Source organism: Phyllopteryx taeniolatus, unplaced genomic scaffold (genome assembly GCF_024500385.1).
Source record: "Phyllopteryx taeniolatus isolate TA_2022b unplaced genomic scaffold, UOR_Ptae_1.2 contig_83, whole genome shotgun sequence".
Lineage (NCBI taxonomy): Eukaryota > Metazoa > Chordata > Actinopteri > Syngnathiformes > Syngnathidae > Phyllopteryx > Phyllopteryx taeniolatus.
Genome location: NW_026903811.1, coordinates 58,107 through 82,654, shown reverse-complemented (window position 1 = coordinate 82,654; position 24,548 = coordinate 58,107). Strand labels below are relative to the sequence as shown.

At 43.7% G+C, this 24,548-nt stretch overlaps 5 non-coding genes across 5 annotated transcripts; 2 read left to right on the top strand and 3 right to left on the bottom strand.

Annotated features, from left to right (window-relative positions):
* Positions 1-1,037: 1,037 nt before the first annotated feature.
* Positions 1,038-1,119, bottom strand: trnal-cag (transfer RNA leucine (anticodon CAG)). The gene has a single exon. It is a non-coding gene; the product is annotated as a tRNA-Leu (tRNA).
* A 5,964-nt stretch (positions 1,120-7,083) lies between these two features.
* trnag-ucc (transfer RNA glycine (anticodon UCC)) lies at positions 7,084-7,155 on the bottom strand. Its single transcript has one exon. It is a non-coding gene; the product is annotated as a tRNA-Gly (tRNA).
* An 11,206-nt stretch (positions 7,156-18,361) lies between these two features.
* trnal-cag (transfer RNA leucine (anticodon CAG)) lies at positions 18,362-18,443 on the bottom strand. The gene has a single exon. It is a non-coding gene; the product is annotated as a tRNA-Leu (tRNA).
* Positions 18,444-18,545: 102 nt separating this feature from the next.
* Positions 18,546-18,616, top strand: trnag-gcc (transfer RNA glycine (anticodon GCC)). Its single transcript has one exon. It is a non-coding gene; the product is annotated as a tRNA-Gly (tRNA).
* Positions 18,617-19,955: 1,339 nt separating this feature from the next.
* On the top strand, positions 19,956-20,026 carry trnag-gcc (transfer RNA glycine (anticodon GCC)). Its single transcript has one exon. It is a non-coding gene; the product is annotated as a tRNA-Gly (tRNA).
* Positions 20,027-24,548: the final 4,522 nt, after the last annotated feature.

Below are 24,548 nucleotides of genomic sequence, written 5' to 3'. Positions count from 1 at the left end.
AACCATCAATCCAATGACTTGAACTATATTTAATGCAGTGAACAGAAGGTACACAACTGACTTTCAACTCTGGGGTCTGTCTGTTATTCTGACCTTCAGTATTGCAGTATGATGTAATTTCTTGCATACATGGGTTTGCTCTGAGTAGTAGAACCAGTTAGTAATGACGAGATGAAACTTCATAACATCGTAACGCTTCGGTCATTGGTTCGAGTCATGGTCCATGTCTTGATGCTTCATGTGCACACGAAACCACCTGCTGGCCATGTGTATAATCACAGGCAACTGTATCTTCGGCCACGTATTGTGTGATGCATTGCAATATGGCGTTTGTTGTGGCTCTTGGAAATGATTTATGAATGACAAAAAATATGTTTGATCAAATATTGTGTCGACATGAAATAATAAAATATTGTTTCAACGTACTCTGTGTGTGTAACTGGTAATGGTAGTAATCATATACAGGTAAATCTAAAAAACAAAAAATGGAAAACTCAATTGATTTCAGTACTCATACATATATTCTAGATTAACCCTAACCCTAAGCTCCTTCTGACTGGGGACTCTGCCAGACATTACCAGCACACCCTCAAAATACGTAATTCTCTTTCATGTCGAACTGACATCTGCCCCCAACATCGAAGCAAACACACCACCCAGTGGGAATCAGATTGCAGCTCCGCCCCTCTTTTGACCCCAGTGTCCAAGAAATGCGGCAGCATGTCCGATGACACGACCACAAAGTCGATCATCGAACTGCGTCCTTTGGTTGTCCTGGTGTCAAGTGCTCATCTGGAAACCCTTATGTGTGAAGATGGTGTTCATTATTGACAGTCTGTGACGAGCACATTATTCCTATAAGTAAGCACGACTCGCGCTTGGATCGGGGAGGGGTGAGGAGGCTTTCGCCTTTATCACGCCCTTCCGAGTCACATTGTCACTCGCCATGTGAGCACTGAATTCCCCCTCAGCAGAGGCGCACTCACAAAAAGGAAATGAACAACAGAATGGACACATTGTCTTTATACACTAGACACTGTCAGGAGTGGGATTTGAACCCACGCCTCCATAGAGACTGCAACCTGAATGCAGCGCCTTGGACCGCTCGGCCATCCTGACACTAGTGCCTTGTGTTGTTTAGAAGGAACAAAGGGTAGGGTCTTTATTCACCCCAGGCGATTTGCTCATCCGGTGGGCGACCCGTTCGAGAGCATTGGAATGTAGTCAAAGTGCAAGAACCCCCATACCAAGCATTGGTGGTTCAGTGGTTGTTAAATATATTGTAGAAGTTATCATTTATTTGCTTAGCTTGCATTAGTATTATGGACGATTTTAGATGTCTCGCCTTCAAAAAGATGACTCAGCATCATCCGATGGAAGGGCGCCTGGACCAAGGACGTGATCGGATGTGGTCGGGGACGTGACAGGTGTTGGTCCAATGTTTTGTGTTGTGTCTTATTATTTAGAACATTATGTCTGGGAAAAACCCTCCTATTTTCAAATAAATGCAGGAGCGACGGGAGAGATTGGTTAGAGCGTGTTGAGAGACTGTGATCTGAACAATCTCCCATACGCCCTCCTCATGAGAAAAAGAAACCAGTGTCTTCATTCCTTTTGTGTCTATTTTTTATAATGTTGGGTAAGCATTAAATTGGTCCTTCGAGCCGGATGTCAACACACTCGAGGATTCCAGTTGTGGAGCCGATTTCCAGTTAAGAGACCGTGGCCACGGCAAGTAAGACCCTTTACGGGACTGCTCTTCGTTCTCCTCAACTGGGATCTGAAGGTTGACGGCAATACACAGGATTGAAGACGACTTGTGAGTTAAATTTAAAAAAAATTTTTGGGAAAAAGGACGGCGGAGTCCGACAAATTCCGCGAGGACGGCGTAGTCCTGTACGTACTTAAATTCCATGTTTAATAAACCCCGTGAATACTAGTTAATGGCGGGTAAAATAAAGAAACTAGGAAAGTGTTGGATTTATCTTACCCAACATTATAAAAAATAGACACAAAAGGAATGAATACACTGGTTTCTTTTTCTCATGAGGAGGGCGTATGGGAGATTGTTCAGATCACAGCCTCTCAACACGCTCTAAACAATCTCTCCCGTCGCTCCTGCATTTATTTGAAAATAGGAGGGATTTACAAATCATAATGTTCTAAGCAATAAGACACAACACAAAATATTTGATAATAAGAGGGTTTTTCCCAGACATAGTATTCTAAACAATAAGACACAACACAAAATATTGGACCAACACTTGTCCCGACCCGACCACATCCGATCACGTCCTTGGTCCAGGCGCCCTTCCATCGGATGATGCTGAGTCATCTTTTCGAAGGCGAGACATCTAAAATCGTCCATAATACTAATGCAAGTTCTGTAAATTGTCTGTTGTACTAGAGCGGCTCCAACTACCGGAGACAAATTCCTTGTGTGTTTTGGACATACTTGACAAAAAAGAGATTTATCCTGGCAGAGGCAAAATTATCCAACATAAAACATACATGGTGTTCCTCGTGGGGTTCCTAATGAATACAAATTAGCTGACCAAGTTGCAGGAGGATTTGAATACTTCATATGCTGTTGGTGTACGATTAATAAAAATGTTGATGGGATAAACTATATCCACTTCAATGTACAGAGATTAGGAAATTGGACTCAGAGTGGGTTGGAAGCTGTGCACGAGCAGCTCAAGGACGTTCCAAAGACCGCATAGCTGTCGACATGCTCCTCGCAAGAGAGGGAGGTGTTTGCGGTATGTTTGGAGAACAAACAATACTGCTTCAGATGGCAGCTTGACCAGAGCCATCGATGGTCTACGGACCCTCAATCAACACTCCTTGTGAAACAGCTGAATGGACGTTTTTGGTAAATATAAAACCCTAATTTCACCAATATTGATATCAATTGCTGTTTTTGCAGCCATTCTGACATTGTGTGGATGTTGTTGTATCCCATGCATTCGGGCATTAATCAGTAAATTAATCACCACAGCCATAACCCACATGGAACCGTATGGAGCAGATTTATCCTTTATTGGAGGATGATAATGATGATTATGATGATAATGATGATTTTGCTTTAACTAATTTGTTTCCTGATACAGATGATTACGATGTTTAAACTACAACATTCATATATGACAAGTTTACTCTGAGTGTAAATGTATTTGTTTCATAAAAATGATTCTACAGTTAAAAATCGAAATGAAGTGACTGTAAGATGATATGAGAATTTGTGCAAATACATGATAAACAGGAGGGAAATGTTAGATAAATTGTAGAAGTTATCATTTATTTGCTTAGCTTGCATTAGTATAATGCAAACAACACAATCTTTTCTCGCTACATTTGCTGCTTGTTCCATCAATAGTAACCAATTGTTATTTTGTCCTGAAACTCCTGTGACAACAAGGAACCAATCATCAGTAGTTATGTTGTTAACCATTCAAATTTGTCCACCTTTCTTTGAAGTTTTTAATGGCATTTCTGGTTTAACACGGTTCCTATAACACAATACTACTTGGAAGTGGGGATCTTTTCCACCAGAATAGGCCCACAAGCTCTCTATCAAACACATTGGGTGACTTGTATTTCAATATTAAACTATGGGCCGTTTTGCTTATGTTAAACTTCTTTCTTTGTTCTTTTGCTGTTCTTTTTGACCAACTGGACCAATCATAACCTGTTTCACCAATAAGGTGTTTCCATTCAAAACCTATAGTTGCATACCAGTCATATCTAAATCCCCAATTCTGCCCATTCTCTTGAGCATGATTGGTGAGAGCCGCATATGGAATTATGATTAAAGCAGCTTGATTTTGGGGGCACAAAATATTAAACCGTTTTGCCGCATTTGGAGGCCATGCCCACAATTTTGATCATCAGCTGTACTCCTTTTGATACGAGTTAATGATTCAAAAAATTTTTTTTATTATTATTATTGGGTTCGTCATATTGGTCCAGTTGGTAGGTGATTTTCTATCTAAAAAATGGGTTTTATCATTGAGGGTGGGACGTCCCATGTACCACAAAAACAAAACCAACATCTTAGTAGCCAAAGTTGCTACGTAACAACTTATCGAATCTCATAACCAACGTGGGTGTGCCTTTCTGCTGAGTTCTCACTAAAAGGGTTGGTGTCTTTTTTTTTTTCTTACCAGCAAGCGTTTTCAGAATCTACACATCTGCTCCCGCTCCGTTATCAGACTTTTGCTCACCTTCCCTATTTGAGTACTCAGCTGAAATGACTCTTTTACAGTGTGTTAAATGAACCCACGTGTTTCTTTCTGCTATTTTTTAGGGCTGTAAAGTGTCAATCTATCTGTGCCACCATCCCTCCGGTTGAGACATGTGACACAGCATGTCTCAATATAGCAGCCCATTTGAATAGGTTTTTTTTTTTTTTTTTTTTTTTTCCCCTGTGCTAATGTAAATTTCATTTTGTAGTTTTGCACTTTGTTTTTCCCAATAATTGCGTTCTTGTTGTGGAATACTCATATTGGCTATCAGTATAGATTGTACCATCTTTATTTATCATTAGTTTGCATGCCTCGGTTAATGCTACTAATTCAGCAGCTTGTTCAGCCAATTCCTGTCAATCATGCTGCGTGCCTTCATCAAGTAAGGGTATTAGTGTGGCTGGATTTAAGGTTGTGCATCGCTCAACAGTCAAATGTGGTTGTGACAGCAAGATGGCAATGCAAGATAAATGTCTTGCAGGTGATTTGCAATAGGAGAGCAGACACTGTATGTGGGACCTTAAGGGTGAACTGGTCTCTAGTTGAAAAATAAGCTATTGGTTTTAGCTTATCACCGTATTGTTGTGTAAGTACGGAGGTCATGCAATAGCTTTTACAATCTACCATTTGAATGAATGTTTTATCATTAAATTTGGAAGGCCTAGCGCAGCACTGGACACCAAATGTTGTTTAATGTCACAGAAGGCCTTTTCTGCCTCTGTACTCCATTAAACAGGTGATGTAATTTTAAGGTTGTTTTCATACATTAATTTTGACAATGGTGCAACAATTTCTGCATAGTTTGGAATCCATGCTCTACAATAATTTGTCAGACCTAAAAATGATTATTATATGTTTCTTCGTCTGTGGTTTAGGATTTTTTAAGACTATAGCTCTCCTGTCTTCTAATATAGTCTTTCCTCCTATACTTAAATTATGGCCTAGATATTTAACTTGTCTTTTACATCATTGCAATTTATTTTTTGTTAACTTTATGTCCCTCTTCTGTTAGATGATGCAGTAAAGTCAATGAATCCTTGCATGTCTCTCCATCTGTAGATGCCAGAAGACATGCGTGTTGTCATAACTTGTGAATAATTAGTTAGACTTTCACAGTAACCTTGCGGTAATCTAGTAAATGTATATATATATATTTTTTTTTTCTCAAATGTGAATGCTGCTCTCTGTATTACTGCAGCTCATCACATTCTTTTTTATCTTCTATTTTTGTGATAAGCTGCAAGGCTGCAGACAATAGGGCCTTTCCCACGTTTAACGGTGGTTTGTCTTTTATTTTTTATATAATTTGATTCCTGCAACGCGGCTATTTTTTGTGTATTTAACCAACCATTAAAGCCGTGTTCGGTTATCCTTGTCTCTAAATATTAAATTTTATCAGGATCCTGTTTCTTTTTTTCTTTTAAATTTAATTTTGTGAACCTCCAACCGTTACACTGCAGTGTATTCCTGTTTTTTATTTTACTACTTCCTTTCCCCATTTGAAAGAATTTGGTTCAGTGTAATACTACCTAGGGTAGTCTAGAACACTGTTTTTTTTTTTTTTTTTTTTTTTTTTTTTTTCAGTAGGACGGTGATTCAAATTTACTTTCTGTGGTAATTCTCACTTCAACTCTTTCGAGTGGAGAATTCTTGCCTTTGCATCCACAAAAGTCCACCGTTTACTTTCCCACTGTTTTGGTATGGAATGAAAAACCTAGTGGTTTCCCATTTCCCATTTACACTCTCATTCAAACAGTTTTCATTCACACTGGCTCGTCAGAGGACTCCGCCGTCCCATACGGAATTTAACTACGTCTGTCAACAGCTCATTAGAGGACTCCGCCATCCTATACGGAATTTAACTACGACACCACGAAACTTTCCTAGTTTCTTTATTTTACCCGCCATTGACTAGTATTCACAGGGTTTATTAAACACGGAATTTAAGTACGTACAGGACTCCGCCGTCCTCGCGGAATTGTTGGACTCCGGCGTCCTTTTTCCTAAAAAAAAAATTTAAAATTTAACTCACCAGTCGTCTTCAATCCTGTGGATTGTCGTCAACCTTCAGATCCCAGTTGAGGAGAACGAAGACCAGTCCCGTAAAGGGTCTTACTTGCCGTGGCCACGGTCTCTTAACTGGAAGTCGGCTCCACAACTGGAATCCTCGGGTGTGTTGACATCCGGCTCGAAGGACCAATTTAATGTTGGATTTATCTTACCCAACATTATAAAAAATAGACACAAAAGGAATGAAGACGCTGGTTTCTTTTTCTCATGAGGAGGGCGTATGGGAGATTGTTCAGATCACAGCCTCTCAACACGCTCTAAACAATCCCCCCCCTCGCTCCTGCTTTTATTTGAAATAGGAGGGATTTACAAATCATAATGTTCTAAGCAATAAGACACAACACAAAATATTTGATAATAAGAGGGTTTTTCCCAGACATAGTATTCTAAACAATAAGACACAACACATAATATTTGATAATAAGAGGGTTTTTCCCAGACATAGTATTCTAAGCAATAAGACACAACACAAAATATTGGACCAACACTTGTCCCGACCCGACCACATCCGATCACGTCCTTGGTCCAGGCGCCCTTCCATCGGATGATGCTGAGTCATCTTTTCGAAGGCGAGACATCTAAAATCGTCCATAATACTAATGCAAGCTAAGCAAATAAATGATAACTTCTAGAATATATTTAACAGTTTGGTAAAGTTTTAAGCCGGATGCCCTTCCTGACGCAACCCTCTGCATTTATCCATGCTTGGGACCGGCCTACAGTTTGCACTGACTTGTGCCCCCCATAGGGCTGCATCAAAAAATCTTGCGTTGGCTGGGAATCGAACCCAGGTCAACTGCTTGGAAGGCAGCTATGCTCACCACTATACCACCAACGCCTGCTTCTATACCACTAACACATGGATCCTATATATGTGGCTGATATAACCACTTGGATAAACCCAATAAAAACCACTTGGATAAACCCAATAAAATGATTACAAAACATTACATTAAAAAATTACAAACAAATGAGCTTCACAAAACATGTGGAAGTATAGTCTCAATATTAGTAGATACAGTGTCAAAACAAATTAAAATCGCAAAATATGAATATGAAAATATGAAATATAAAATTGACTAATGGCGGCACTAATGGTTTTTCTTCAACCGAACCTGCTTCTTTCCCACTTGAGGTCCGGAGGAAGACCACTCCAAGGATCAGCTGATCTGCGTTCGTGAGTTCACACTGTAATCCTTACTATGATGTACGTCAATGCGTAATAATTGTGGGGAAATTACGAGCTTCCTACAAAATCCCAAATTTGCCTTCTGTTGCTCTGACTCAACGCAATAAACCCTCACACGCTCATTTAGTTTAGTCAAGCGACTACACACGATGTCCTCTTTTCCAGTTTTCGTATGCTTTATTTTCTTTCTGTCGTTTACCCTTAGTGTTATGTTCTTGTAGTTCGTAGTCGTAGTTGTGTGTTTCATGAAATATAACATAAAATTTCACTCGAGGTCGTATTTTGTGTGTGTTCTCAATTTAAGTCAACCTCTGTAACCTCGGACTCAAAATGTCGTAGTGTGGAGCAACCTTCAGATTCTGAAGGTTTGTCGTCATTTCGCCAAAAGTTAAACTTGAAAAATTTGATGGGGTCCCCTTTTCGAGACATTAGTTTGATTTTTAACAATTAAATCAAAATTACGATAAACCGGAAGTAACGCAAACGTCGCTCCCGGCTTATTACTTTCTCCTAAATTAATTACAATTCTTATTTCATACACAATCGCTACAGTATTGATGCAACCCGCGTGAGGAGATTTCAAGTTTTGAATTTAGAACACACAGAAATACAAGCTATTTCAGTAAAATCGACACGTCGCCCGCCATTTTGTGTGTGGCATGTCAAACCTAATCTGTTGAGCAGCATTCCGTACCGTAGACACAGCGTTGTAAATGCTTGCAAACGTGAGAATAGTAAGATTAGCCTCTCAGTAAAACTAGTGTGAAATCCTTCGTTGCTAAAGCTTGATGCAGCCCTATGGGGGGCACAAGTCAGTGCAAACTGTAGGCCGGTCCCAAGCATGGATAAATGCAGAGGGTTGCGTCAGGAAGGGCATCCGGCTTAAAACTTTACCAAACTGTTAAATATATTCTAGAAGTTATCATTTATTTGCTTAGCATCTACGGCGGCCGCAATTTTGTCTCTCTGCTTTGTGTATTGCAACCACCAGGCTTCGCCATGTGGTCGTACGCGTCACACATAGAGGCAGGCCTCCGTAGTCCGCCATCTTTGGCGTCCACGTGACATCATGTGGCTCTTCTTCGGTTGGTCTTTGCGGTCGACTGCCACCTCATGGAAGTTTGCGTCATGACGTAACCTGTGACCTCCCCCCTCTCGAAGTTAGCCGTTAGCCATCTACCCGCTAGCAAGCTACTGACGATCGCCTACAAAGACGCCCGACCGATCGATGATTGTTACTTTGGGAACAATAAACTTAGCCTGTCTGTCGCCCCACATTATGATTTTCTGCTGTTTTGCGAGTGCTTTTTCGACGAGTTTTAACCACGCTGCGCGCCGCAAGCCACCGCACCGCAAGCCACCGCACTCTCCCAGAGCCTAGCGTTCCTCGTAACCTAGCAACCGCTAGCCGCTAAGCTACCGCATACGCTAAACGCCGCGATTGCTTTTATTAATTTAAAAGCTTCCGTTTGTGATCGCTTTCAAAACGCCGAGAGACCCGATTGGTTTCATTAAGTTAAAGGTTTATTTTTTCTTTTTCTCTCGTCTGCAAAACGGCTAAAGCCATTCAATCCAACCGCGCAACGATGGCGATTGTGATGAATTGAAACGTTCCCGTTGTCGCTCGTTTGCTTCAACACAACCGCAACAATTGTACGATTGAAGCGTTGTGCCTTTTTTATTTTTAACCAATTTTGAGACTTACAACGTGAGAGTATGACAAGCTTTAGCAACGAAGGCCCTCCATCACCCAAGCGATAAACGCCATCTTCCATTCGCGTACGTGCACTGCACATTACAGGAACCACATTGAGTGGTTTAATTACGTGCTTGTCTATTTTTAATCACTTTGGGTGACACGTGCCAAAACTTTGAACATTTGCTGGAAAAAACTGACACCTGGTCCGGTTCGCTCGAACGCGACAAGCCCAAAAGTCAGGTATCCTCCTTCGCGACCCCACAAGGGGTTGTTTACTAAGAAGTGGGTACGACTGCACATGCTATCCTTGAGATCATACGCAGCTTTGCGAATAATGTGAAGCAAGACCCACGACAGCCCCTGCTTGGAGGCCACGTCCCCGAGCTCGGCCAGCCCGCCGTGATGGTCTGTTCTGACTCCGACGTCTCCAAATAGCGATGACAAGCGTCCCGTCCAACTGACTGGGCAAGCACATAACTGACCACTGCAATGACCAGGGAACAGCCATTACTAAAATAAAAATTCGCGGACCAAAACCCAGTTCGACAATCCGACCTCGACAGTCTCCGACCGTGCCCTGTGACTCACTGAATGACTTCAGCTACCTGTCAAACAAAAAGACAAGCACCCATTTTGGCGTCTTCTAGGTAAACTCACCGCTAATGACTCATCAGGGAAATTTTACTTGATTACCACACTTGAACGTACGTTCCAACATGACGGACTCGTGGATACTGCAGCAGACATCACTGTCATGTCCGAAGACGTGTTTGACCTACTGCGTGACAAAGTACAGCAAGACAGCCGTACACTTAACCTTCAACACTGTGAAATGACAATTCGCCCCCTTGCTTTGGTGAACACCCACTTAAGCTCGCGAGTGTGGTTGCACTGGACAATAGGGCCACATTCCATAATTCATCCTGTGTTCGTGTCACCTGTCAAGTCAGTACCTTTGCTCATTGGACAAGATCTGCTAAGTCGTTTCATGCCATTAATTGACGACGCTGGACGCGAGATTTATGCACAGGTGCGCCGGCCCCTGAAGCGGCCAGAACACAATAGAGAATTCTCCCAGTGCTACGCTCTCATCCTCCTGGATGCGTCGCCGCTACCAAAATCGCAGCCAGATGACAGCTTGACGAAAGGGATGTGCACACCGGAAACGCTGAAGATGTCCACCAGTGGGCGCTCTCGCAACCATTTTTCCAAGCTTTTGAGACCACAAGACCCCTCGGTGAGATGGAAAACTGCGCCCTATGATATATACGCATATTACGGGCCCCGGACCTCATTGGTCCATCCATTCAGCTGTCACTCTAACCTTGATTGTGTCTTTCTTGATTAGCTGGCCGTCACTCTCGGTGCCATCTGTTTTCCCGCCCGGCCCACCCTTTTGTTTCCAAGGCAACGCCTGGAACCCAACTCTTCTGGTGCACCTGCAACGACCACTTGGGTTGTGCAATTCCACAGTGGTCTCCATCACCTTCTGTTGTCATGCGTCGACTTGAGCTGCTTGAAGGCTCCACCCCTCTGCTCTCCTCACTGACCTTCATCTTCACTCTTCAAAGGGACACCAGTCGACGGAACCTTGGTTATATCCTCCTCCTCTTCCTCTTCGATGTGGGGGCACACTTCTTCCTCTTCTTTTTTAATCAAAATGGGCTCCTTCCTCTTTGATGTGGTGGACCTCTTTGTCCTCCACTTCCTCTCTAATGTGAGGGGGCTCTGGCTCCTGCCGCTCAGTACGAAGATCTTCAGTGATGGCAGCAAGACAGAAGACAACCCACATGAGTAGATTTCAAGTTTTGAATTTAGAACCCGCGGCACGGTGGCCGACAGGTTAGAGCGTCAGCCTCACAGTTCTGAGGACCAGGGTTCAATCGCCGGCCCCGCCTGTGTGGAGTTTGCATGTTCTCCCCGTGCCTGCGTGGGTTTTCTCCGGGCACTCTGGTTTCCTCCCACATCCCAAAAACATGCATTAATTGGAGACTCTAAATTGCCCGTAGGTGTGACTGTGAGTGCGAATGGTTGTTTGTTTGTATGTGCCCTGCGATTGGCTGGCAACCAGTTCAGGGTGTACCCCGCCTCCTGCCCGATGTGAGGAGAAGCGACCCGAGTGAGGAGAAGCGGCTCAGAAAATGGATGGATGGATAGATAATACAGGTAGACTGCAACAACCGTCACTTCTAATGTCCATCCATTTGGTCACATATCAAATAATATGTATCCCTGAATTGCTTAAAGTGCAAATAACAAAGTCAGGCCACAGAGACAACAAGTCGCTAGCTGGCATTGCTGATGCATTCCGGTGAAATGAAGTGGGCAAAAGACTCCTCATTAGTATAGTGGAGAGTATCTCCGCCTGTCATGTGGGTTTGATTACACGAAGGGGAGTTGACTTCATGTGGCCCGCAGCTTTTCATGGGGGTCTTCTTTGTGGGGAAACAAAAAAGTCCATCAGCCTGGATTCCAGACAGGGACCTTATGCGTGTTTGGCGAACATAACAACCACTGCACGACTGAAACTGTTCCTCTCGTGCTATCTGTTAGCAGGACCAGCAAACCGCATCGCGAGCTGGCATTGGTGTTCAGGTGCATTGAGGTGTGCTCGACAGTCAGTGACTGTTGGGCAAAAGACTCCTCATTAGTATAGTGGACAGTATCTTCGCCAGTCAAGCGGAAAACCGGGGTTTGATTTCCCGACAGGGACTTGAGTTCATGTGGTCTTTAGCTTTTGGTGGGGCTCTTCTTTGCGGGAAAACAAAAAAGTCCATCAGCCTCGTTTCCAAAGAGGGACCTTATGCGTGTTCGGAAAACATAACAACCACTGCACGACTGAAAATGTTACGCTCATGCTATCTGTCAGCGGAAACAGCCAACTGCCTCGCGAGCATTACCGATGCGTTCTGTTGCATTGTGTGCTTGACAACGCGGCGGAGGGAGCTCCTCGTCGGCGGCGCACGAAGGACGAAGTGACTGAATCTGCCGGCTCCGTCGAAGACTAAGCCCAGCCGCGCACAGAGCACAACCCATCGCCCAGGTGTGAGGGAACCGGCCGGCGCGGTGGACCTTTTGGCGAGGCAGCGAAGTCCGCTGGTGTGAAACGCGTCCTCCTCTTTCTACTCGGCTAACCTCGCTAGTCGCCGAGCTAACGTGCCGCCAGCTAGCTGGTCACAACGCGGCGGAGGGAGCTCCTCGTCGGCGGCGCACGAAGGACGAAGTGACTGATTCTGCCGGCTCCGTCGAAGACTAAGCCCAGCCGCGCACAGGCAAGTGTTATCATGTGTGCCAATGGGCCTCCACCTCTGACGGCTGGGCCTACTCCACCACCGACGGCTGGGTCTCCTCCACCACCACTGACGGCTGGGCCTCCACCACCACCAACGACGGCTGGGCCTCCACCACCACCAAAGACGGCTGGGCCTCCACCACCACCAACGACGGCTGGGCCTCCACCACCACCACCGACGGCTGAGCCTCCACCACCACCACCGACGGCTGGGCCTCCACCACCACCACCGACGGCTGGGCCTCCACCACCACCACCGACGGCTGGGCCTCCACCACCACCGACGGCTGGGCCTCCACCACCACCACCACCGACGGCTGGGCCTCCACCACCACCACCACCGACGGCTGATGCGGAAGCTGGCAGCGTAAAGCTATATGCAAACATTGCCAATAAAAGAAACAGGGGGCTGCCAAACCCCGCAATACTAAAGCACCGGAAATGGAGGGCGTTCCAAACCGTTAATAACTCTAAATTAATATGGGACTCAACACGTAAACCAAAAGGCATTCTTTGTGCACACTTAAATATACGAAGCATTTTAACGAAAAGTGATCAGGTCAATCACCTTCTCACTGACTCAAATATTGACTTCCTCTGCCTATCTGAGACATGGCTCCATGAATCTTCGCCCACAGCAATACTATCTGTACCTGGTTATAAAATGTTTAGAAACGACAGACAGGGTTCTAAGGGAGGAGGTGTTATGATTTATGCCAAGGACACTTTTAATTGTAATGAAATACATGTTACAGATGAGAACTGGACTAACTGTTTCTTTGTCAAAGCAAATGTCTTTTATTCTTGTAGTTACTTATAGGCCTCCCTCATCAAATGCCGCTTTCTATGAAAAGCTGGAAATGTTACTGAAACAACTCAATCTTGCAAAAGAGGTGATAATAATGGGTGACCTAAATGTTAATTGGGAAGTTAACAAAGTTAGGAAAAAATTGAAAAGGGTTATGGATGATATGGATATGACTCAGGTTATTAATGGCCCTACGAGAATTACAAACTCCACCCGAACTCAGATTGATCTAGCCTTTACTAATAGGCCAGAAAGGATCTTGAAGCCATACAATATGCTCACAGGATTGTCTGATCACAATCTTATAATGGTTTCAAGAAAATTAAATAAAAAGCGCTTCAAACCCTTGGCCACCACTGAATCCAATAGGATACCAAAACATGAACAACAACATTTCCAAGATTCCATCCAAGAAGTAAACTGGGACGTATTACTCGCTGGTAAAAATTTAGATGAGGATTGTTCTAAATTTGCCAACAAAATACAAGAAATTATTATACAATTTACACGGATAATTAAACTAAAAGCTAGAAAGAATGGCCTGCCTTGGTTAAACACATTTATTCTGAAACTGATGAAAGAACGCGATCATTCCTTGAAGTTGTCGGTCAAATCAGGATACAATAGACAGCACTTTATCTCACTGAGAAATAGGGTAGTGAAAGAAATAAGAAAATCTAAAGCTGACTTTTTCATTACTGCTCTGAATAGTGCGAAGGGAAATTCAAAAATAACCTGGAATTATATTAAAAAACTATTGGGTGTTACACAAAATAACAAAACAAAACTAATGCAAATTCAATTAAATGGAAACATCCTGACGGAACTTCTAGTGATGGCTGATGCTTTTAACAACTACTTCATTGAATCTGTGTCAGAAATCTCTTCTAAGTTTGCAGTAAAACAAATGAAGGAATACCCTGCATTGTCTACAACGCAGTTCTTTACTATTACAAATATTACTGAGACCAAAGTTATCGATTTAATTCATTCACTCAAACCATCTAAGGCAAAGGATGTTTTTGGAATGGACACGAGCATGCTCAAAGATCTAGGTTCAACTCTTGCTCCTCCTATTGCCTCAATCATTAATCTTTCAATTTCATCTGGTCACTTTCCAAAGGCCTGGAAATCTGCTATTGTTACCCCTGTCTTTAAATCCGGTGACTCAACTTCTCTGAATAACTACCGACCTATAAGCATTCTTGTCAGAGCAGATTGTCCATTATTTAATCAGCAGCTCCCCCTCTCTCCACGCCATGCAGTTTGGTTTCAGATCCAAGCATTCCACTGAAATGGCTACATGCCTCTTCATTGAGAAAATAAAATCTTCTCTCGACAAGGGTGGAGTTGTAGGGGCGGTGTTCTTGGACCTCAGGAAAGCTTTTGATACAGTAAATCACTCTGTTCTTCTTACCAAGCTCTCAAAATTTAACTTCTCTCGCAAAGCTGTGAGCTGGTTTGAATCATATCTGCATGACCGAACACAATCTGTATCAGTTAACAACTGCAGATCAGCGTCTCTTAGGCTAACCTCTGGAGTCCCTCAGGGATCAATATTGGGCCCCCTTTTATTTAGTCTTTATATCAACGATTTGCCCACTGTTTGCTCTGAAGCAGAGTGCGTAATGTATGCAGACGACACAGTTTTCTTTGTTCATGGTCGCTCCAAAGATACTGTTGCTGCTAAACTCACTAATACAATGTCCTGTGTCACAACTTGGTTGCAGGAGTGCTGTCTACAGCTAAACATTTCTAAAACTGTAGGCATGTATCTCACTAAAACAAATAGAGTATCACCTGACCCCGACATACTTGTTAATGGAGAAAAAATGCAAATTGTCAGCCAATACAAATATCTTGGGTTAATAATTGATTCACAGCTTTCCTTTAAAGCCCATATTGACAAATTGTGTAAAAATATCAAATTAAACCTCGCAAATTTTCGTGCAATTCGGAATGAAATGTCAACTGAAGCTGCAAAAATTTACCTGCATTCGATGATTCTTAGTCACTTTAACTATTGCATAACCAGTTGGTCCCAGGCTGGTCAGAATGCAAAAAAACCATTGGAAGTTTTGTACAAACAAGTAATTAAAGTGATGGATAAAAAACCAAGGCACTATCATCACTGTGCAATTTTAAAAAAATACAGTCTTTTAAACTGGGACCGTCTTCACATATTTGCAGATTTAAATTTGATTTATAAAGTACTGCATGATTTGGCCCCAGCTCCTCTGGCTGAGTTCATCAGCCAAAGAAACAGCTCTGAGCGTGTCACTCGAGGCTCTGTCAGAGGTGACTGTCTCATTCCTCTGCGCAGGAGCACTTTCAGTAAGTCAGCCTGGTCAGTGAGGAGCGCTGGTGAGTGGAACTCAGTACCTAGAGGTTAAACTGCTTACAACATACAAGGCCTTCACAAAAAAACTGAAAATGTGGCTAGTTAACACCTATAGCTGCCAACACTAAAAGACAAGTATGTTATGTTGTCTTTTTGTTATGATCAAAAAAATTATGGTTTTATTCTCTCTTAATAGTATAGTTTGATTATGTATCCTGTATTATATTGTCTTGTAGATGTATTTTACTGCTTTTTTACATCATGGCCAGGGGACTACAGATGAAAACTAGCCTTCTGGCTAATTCTGGCTTTTTTAACCATGTGTACTTCATGTGTTTTATGAAATTGCAGTCCCTTCAAAAATAAACTGAACTGAACTGAGTGTAAAAATATCAAATTAAACTCGCAAATTTTCGTGCAATTCGGAATGAAATGTCAACTGAAGCTGCAAAAATTTACCTGCATTCGATGATTCTTAGTCACTTTAACTATTGCATAACCAGTTGGTCCCAGGCTGGTCAGAATGCAAAAAAACCATTGGAAGTTTTGTACAAACAAGTAATTAAAGTGATGGATAAAAAACCAAGGCACTATCATCACTGTGCAATTAAAAAAAAATACAGTCTTTTAAACTGGGACCGTCTTCACATATTTGCAGATTTAAATTTGATTTATAAAGTACTGCATGATTTGGCCCCAGCTCCTCCGGCTGAGTTCATCAGCCAAAGAAACAGCTCTGAGCGTGTCACTCGAGGCTCTGTCAGAGGTGACTGTCTCATTCCTCTGCGCAGGAGCACTTTCAGTAAGTCAGCCTGGTCAGTGAGGAGCGCTGGTGAGTGGAACTCAGTACCTGAGGAGGTTAAACTGCTTACAACATACAAGGCCTTCACAAAAAAACTGAAAATGTGGCTAGTTAACACCTATACCTGCCAACACTAAAAGACAAGTATGTTATGTTGTCTTTTTGTTCTGATCAAAAAAATTATGGTTTTATTCTCTCTTAATAGTATAGTTTGATTATGTAGCCTGTATTATATTGTCTTGTAGATGTATTTTACTGCTTTTTTACATCATGGCCAGGGGACTACAGTTGAAAACTAGCCTTCTGGCTAATTCTGGCTTTTTTAACCATGTGTACTTCATGTGTTTTATGAAATTGCATTGTCCCCTTTCAAAAATAAACTGATAAACAATGATTTTGTTGGTACACAGACCTCTTCACAGAAACTGATATAGGATGTGACAGTGTCCGTATATTCATCCAGGCTGCCAGCTGAATTTTCAAAGACACTCCAGTCTGTGCAGTCTAAACAGCTTTGAAGTTCCATCTTGGCTTCATTTGTCCACTTTTTGACTGTTTTCACTGGAGGCTTCGCACATTTAAGTTCTTGCCTGTACGTCGGTATTAAGTGAATTAAGCAGTGATCAGACGAGCCCAGGGCTGCACGAGGTATAGCACGGTATGCGTTTTTTACCGTAGTGTAGCAGTGGTCTAAAGTATTATTTTCCCTGGTAGGACAGTCGATGTGATGCTTGTATTTAGGGAGTTCGTGGTTGACTTTAGCTTTGTTAAAGTCCCCAAGAATAATGAGGGGTGAGTCGGGGTGTTTTTTTTCAATTTCGTTGACTTGATCGGCGAGCGTTAGCAATGCGGCGTTCGTGTTAGCTTGAGGCGTTATATAGACTCCAGCCAGTATGAATGATGCGAACTCACGTGGCGAGTAGAATGGTTTACAGTTTAAGAATAGCGACTCCAAATGCGGGCTGCAGTGTGTGCTGAGCACCGTGACGTCCGTACACCATTTTTCGTTGATATAGAGGCATATCCCGCCGCCCTTTGTTTTCCCCGAGGATTCCATGTCGCGGTCCGCTCGATGAATGTGGAAGCCAGGGAGCAAGACGCCGCCATCGGGTACAGCGTCGCAAAGCCAGGTCTCCGTGAAGCACATGGCCGCGGAACGTCCGAAGTCTTTCCTGGTCTTTAACAGAAGATGAAGCTCGTCCATTTTGTTGGGTAGGGAGCGTACATTCGACGACGGGAACGCCAATCTGTGTCCTCTCTTGCGGAGTTTCACCTGAATGCCGGCTCGCTTCCCTCTGTGGCGCCGCTTCCGTCTCCATGCGCCGAAAACCGCGGACGCCGCTCCGGTGAGTAACCCGGGGAAAAAACTGAGCGGATATTCGAAAGTTGGTGACAGAAAGTCCGGAGTAGACTCCATGATGGTTAGCAGGTCTCCCCTTGTGTAAGTGAGTCGTGTAAGGTCTCCAAAGACGGACGAAAAACACAAAAACAAAGACAATACTAGAGAGCGCGTTACCGAGGCGACCACACTGGTAGGCGCCATCAGATTGCAGCTCCGCCCCTCTTTTGACCCCAGTGTACAAGAAATGCGGCAGCATGTCCGATGACACGACCACAAAGTCGATCATCGAACTGCGGCCTTAGGTTGCCCTGGTGTCAAGTGCTCATCTGGAAACCCTTATGTGTGAAGATGGTGTTCATTATTGACAGTCTGTGACGAGCACATTATTCCTACAAGTAAGCATGACTCGCGCTTAGATCGGGGACGGGTGAGGAGGCTTTCGCCTTTATCACCCACTTCCGAGTCACATTGTCACTCGCCATGTGAGCACTGAATTCCCCCTCAGCAGAGGCGCACTCACAAAAAGGAAATTAATGACAGAAAGGACACATTGTCTTTATACACTAGACACTGTCAGGAGTGGGATTTGAATCCACGCCTCCATAGAGACTGCAACCTGAATGCAGCACCTTGGACCGCTCGGCCATCCTGACAGTAGTACTTTGCTTTGTTTAGAAGGAACAAAGGGTCCGGGTCTTTATTCACCCCAGGCGGTCTGCTCATCCGGTGGGCAAGTGCAAGAGCCCCCATCCCAAGCATTGGTGGTTCAGTGGTAGAATTCTCGCCTGCCATGTGGGAGGCCAGGGTCCGATTCCCGGCCAATGCAGCTTGACCCTTTTGTGTATATTCAGCTCTGTTTGAGGTAAATGAGTACAAACTCCTTCTGCTTGCAAAACACACATTTTCCCCAACCGGTACTGGACGACCGAGGACAGGAACCAAGTGTTTGTTGGTCACATCTTGTCAGAAGTGAGTCATATGCGAAGAATTTGCGAACTTAGTTCACCAATTTGGCGCGCTGGGCCATCCTCAAAAATATTCCTTGTGTTGTTTCGTGGCAGTGTAGGGCAGAAACAATGATAACACCCTAGTTGTACCAATTTTTGTTGGACTGGAAAGCCAAGGAGAGGAAACAGACAGTTTTTGTCAGTCTAATCACACAAGAAGCAGAATGTCAACCCGCATACCCGTAGATATTGCAACCTCAATGGAGTTGCTTGGACGGCTCAGCCACTCCGACAGACTTCGATTATGTTATTTTTCATTGCATCATAGTTTTCTGATGTTTATATGCATGCCAGTGCCTCTGACTTACTGACTGAATACTCATCTGAAATGTAGGAATCCAAGTCAAGAGCAGCAAACTGAAGACAAAGTCTCTTGACAGAACATGGGCCACTCGTACTTAATGTCCTCTCCTTCCCCCGGGACATGGACAAAGTTTTGCCGGAGGTGGGAGTTGAAGCTCCTTCTGACGAGGGACTCTGCCAGACATTACCAGCACACCATCACAATACGTAATTCTCTTTCATGTTGAACTGACATCTGCCCCCAACATCAAAGCAAACACACCACCCAATGGGAATCAGATTGCAGCTCCGCCCCTCTTTTGACCCCAGTGTCCAAGAAATGCGGCAGCATGTCCGATGACACGACCACAAAGTCGATCATCGAACTGCGGCCTTAGGTTTTCCTGGTGTCAAGTGCTCATCTGGAAACCCTTATGTGTGAAGATGGTGTTCATTATTGACAGTCTGTGACGAGCACATTATTCCTATAAGTAAGCATGACTCGCGCTTAGATCGGGGAGGGGTGAGGAGGATTTCGCCTTTATCACGCACTTCCGAGTCACATTGTCACTCGCCATGTGAGCACTGAATTCCCCCTCAGCAGAGGCGCACTCACAAAAAGGAAATTAATGACAAAATGGACACATTGTCTTTATACACTTGACACTGTCAGGAGTGGGATTTGAACCCACGCCTCCATAGAGACTGCAACCTGAATGCAGCACCTTGGTTAGCCATCCTGACAGTAGTACTTTGCTTTGTTTAGAAGGCACAAAGGGTTTGGGTCTTTATTCACCCCAGGCGGTCTGCTCATCCGGTGGGCGACCCGTTCTGGAGCATTGGAATGTAGTCAAAGTGCAAGAGCCCCCATACCAAGCATTGGTGGTTTAGTGGTAGAATTCTCACCTGCCACGCGGGAGGCCCGGGTCCGATTCCCGGCCAATGCAGCTTGACTCTTTTGTGTATATTCAGCTCTGTTTGAGGTAAATGAGTACAAACTCCTTCTGCTTGCAAAACACACATTTTCCCCAACCGGTACTGGACGACCGAGGACAGGAACCAAGTGTTTGTTGGTCACATCTTGTCAGAAGTGAGTCATATGCGAAGAATTTGCCAACTTAGTTCACCAACTTGGCGCGCTGGGCCATCCTCAAAAATATTCCTTGTGTTGTTTCGTGGCAGTGTAGGGCAGAAACAATGATAACACCCTAGTTGTACCAATTTTTGTTGGACTGGAAAGCCAAGGAGAGGAAACAGACAGTTTTTGTCAGTCTAATCACACAAGAAGCAGAATGTCAACCCGCATACCCGTAGATATTGCAACCTGAAGGGAGTTGCTTGGACGGCTCAGCCACTCCGACAGACTTCAATTGTGTTGTTTTTCATTGCATCATAGTTTTCTGATGTTTATATGCATGCCAGTGCCTCTGACTTACTGACTGAATACTCATCTGAAATGTAGGAATCCAAGTCAAGAGCAGGAGAATGAAGACAAAGTCTCTTGACAGAACATGGGCCACTCGCACTTAATGTCCCCTGCTTCCCCCGGGACATGGACAAAGTTTTGCCGGAGGTGGGAGTTGAAGCTCCTTCTGACTAGGGACTCTGCCAGACATTACCAGCACACCCTCACAATACGTAATTCTCTTTCATGTCGAACTGACATCTGCCCCCAACATCGAAGCAAACACACCACCCAGTGGGAATCAGATTGCAGCTCCGCCCCTCTTTTCACCCCAGTGTCCAAGAAATGCAGCAGCATGTCCGATGACACGACCACAAAGTCGATCATCGAACTGCGACCTTGGGTTGTCCTGGTGTCAAGTGCTCAATTGGAAACCCTTATGTGTGAAGATGGTGTTCATTATTGACAGTCTGTGACGAGCACATTATTCCTATAAGTAAGCACGACTCGCGCTTAGATCGGTGAGGGGTGAGGAGGCTTTCGCCTTTATTACGCCCTTCCGAGTCACATTGTCACTCGCCATGTGAGCACTGAATTCCCCCTCAGCAGAGGCGCACTCACAAAAAGGAAATTAATGCCAGAATGGACACATTGTCTTTATACACAAGACACTGTCAGTAGTGGGATTTGAACCCACGCCTCCATAGAGACTGGAACCTGATTGCATCCCCTTGAACCACTCGGCCAGTAGTGGCAGTAGTAGTATATTACTACTACATTATTATATTATATGACAGTAGTATATTGCGTTGTTTAGAAGGAACAAAGGATCCGGGTCTATTCACCCCAGGCGGTCTGCTCATCCGGTTGGCGACCCGTTCGAGAGCATTGGAATGTAGTCAAAGTGCAAGAGCCCCCATACCAAGCATTGGTTGTTCAGTGGTAGAATTCTCGCCTTCCACGCGGGAGCCCTGGGTCTGATTCCTGGCCAATGCAGCTTGACTGTTTTGTGTATATTAAGCTATTTTTGAGGTAAATGAGTACAAACTCCTTCTGCTTGCAAAACACACATTTTCCCCTACCGCTACTGGATGACCGAGGACAGGAACCAAGTGTTTGGTGGTCACATCTTGTCAGAAGTGGGTCATATGCGTAGACTTTGCGAACGAAGTTCACCAAGTTGGCGCGCTGGGTCATCCTCACAAATATTCCTCGTGTTGTTTCGTGGCAGTGTAGGGCAGAAACAATGATAACACCCTAGTTGTACCAATTTTTGTAACACAAGTCCCAAAATGTAACAAAGTACCCCTTATGGAGCTCCGGAGGTCACGCAGAGCATCTTGCACTAAGTCCCAGCAAAGTCCCAGCATGGATCCCAAAATGTGAAAAAGTACGAAAGAACGCGATCATTCCTTGAAGTTGTCGGTCAAATCAGGATACAATAGAGAGCACTTTATCTCACTGAGAAATAGGGTAGTGAAAGAAATAAGAAAATCTAAAGCTGACTTTTTCATTACTGCTCTGAATAGTGCGAAGGGAAATTCAAAAATAACCTGGAATTATTTTAAAAAACTATTGGGTGTTACACAAAATAACAAAACAAAACTAATGCAAATTCAATTAAATGGAAACATCCTGACGGAACCTCAAGTGATGGCTGATGCTTTTAACAACTACTTCATTGAATCTGTGTCAGAAATCTCTTCTAAGTTTGCAGTAAAACAAATGAAGGAATACCCTGCATTGTCTACAACGCAGTTCTTTACTATTACAAATATTACTGAGACCAAAGTTATCGATTTAATTAATTCACTCAAACCATCTAAGGCAAATGATGTTTTTGGAATGGACACGAGCATGCTCAAAGATCTAGGTTCAACTCTTGCTCCTCCTATTGCCTCAATCATTAATCTTTCAATTTCATCTGGTCACTTTCCAAAGGCCTGGAAATCTGCTATTGTTACCTCTGTCTTTAAATCCGGTGACTCAACTTCTCTGAATAACTACCGACCTATAAGCATTCTTCCGGCCATTTCCAAAGTTGCAGAAAAATGGCTGTCAGAGCAGATTGTCCATTATTTAATCAGCAGCTCCCCCTCTCTCCACGCCATGCAGTTTGGTTTCAGATCCAAGCATTCCACTGAAATGGCTACATGCCTCTTCATTGAGAAAATAAAATCTTCTCTCGACAAGGGTGGAGTTGTAGGGTCGGTGTTCTTGGACCTCAGGAAAGCTTTTGATACAGTAAATCACTCTGTTCTTCTTACCAAGCTCTCAAAATTTAACTTCTCTCGCAAAGCTGTGAGCTGGATTGAATCATATCTGCATGACCGAACACAATCTGTATCAGTTAACAACTGCAGATCAGAGTCTCTTAGGCTAACCTCTGGAGTCCCTCAGGGATCAATATTGGGCCCCCTTTTATTTAGTCTTTATATCAACGATTTGCCCACTGTTTGCTCTGAAGCAGAGTGCGTAATGTATGCAGACGACACAGTTTTCTTTGTTCATGGTCGCTCCAAAGATACTGTTGCTGCTAAACTCACTAATACAATGTCCTGTGTCACAACTTGGTTGCAGGAGTGCTGTCTACAGCTAAACGTTTCTAAAACTGTAGGCATGTATTTCACTAAAACAAATAGAGTATCACCTGACCCCGACATACTTGTTAATGGAGAAAAAATGCAAATTGTCAGCCAATACAAATATCTTGGGTTAATAATAGATTCACAGCTTTCCTTTAAAGCCCATATTGACAAATTGTGTAAAAATATCAAATTAAACCTCGCAAATTTTCGTGCAATTCGGAATGAAATGTCAACTGAAGCTGCAAAAATTTACCTGCATTCGATGATTCTTAGTCACTTTAACTATTGCATAACCAGTTGGTCCCAGGCTGGTCAGAATGCAAAAAAACCATTGGAAGTTTTGTACAAACAAGTAATTAAAGTGATGGATAAAAAACCAAGGCACTATCATCACTGTGCAATTTTAAAAAAATACAGTCTTTTAAACTGGGACCGTCTTCACATATTTGCAGATTTAAATTTGATTTATAAAGTACTGCATGATTTGGCCCCAGCTCCTCTGGCTGAGTTCATCAGCCAAAGAAACAGCTCTGAGCGTGTCACTCGAGGCTCTGTCAGAGGTGACTGTCTCATTCCTCTGCGCAGGAGCACTTTCAGTAAGTCAGCCTGGTCAGTGAGGAGCGCTGGTGAGTGGAACTCAGTACCTAAGGAGGTTAAACTGCTTACAACATACAAGGCCTTCACAAAAAAACTGAAAATGTGGCTAGTTAACACCTATAGCTGCCAACACTAAAAGACAAGTATGTTATGTTGTCTTTTTGTTATGATCAAAAAAATTATGGTTTTATTCTCTCTTAATAGTATAGTTTGATTATGTATCCTGTATTATATTGTCTTGTAGATGTATTTTACTGCTTTTTTACATCATGGCCAGGGGACTACAGATGAAAACTAGCCTTCTGGCTAATTCTGGCTTTTTTAACCATGTGTACTTCATGTGTTTTATGAAATTGCATTGTCCCCTTTCAAAAATAAACTGAAACTGAAACTGAAACTGATTAAGCCCTCCAAAGCCCCCCCCCCCGGCAGCGTGGAAAAGTATCCGGAAAAGTGGGTGGCTGTTAAAAGATGGTCTGCAGAGGTCTCTAGTGTCCAACGGCCGGTACTTCACGAAACCATCCCGCCGCGGTTCCCCTAAGTGCCTTGTGCCCCAAAATGAGGGTTCCCCAGGTTGTCCCCAGGTGTCCCCAATTCAAATGTGTTCACTTGGGGCACCATGCCCCAAATTGGAGTCAAAAAGTCATACGAAAAACTCACAAAGTACGCCAAAATGTTGCCCCAAAATGTTCCGGTCCCTCTCGAGCACCGTGTGATCAAAAAAAGAAGAATATGACGCACAGACGGCTGACCGTTTCTCCCATTCCGCCGTGGCCCACGAGAGCGCTGACAGCCGATGAGGTAGGCAATTTTAGCGTTGTCGGTAGACTACGACTGTGGTTGCTGTTCAAACACAAATGAACACTGGAACAAAAAGGC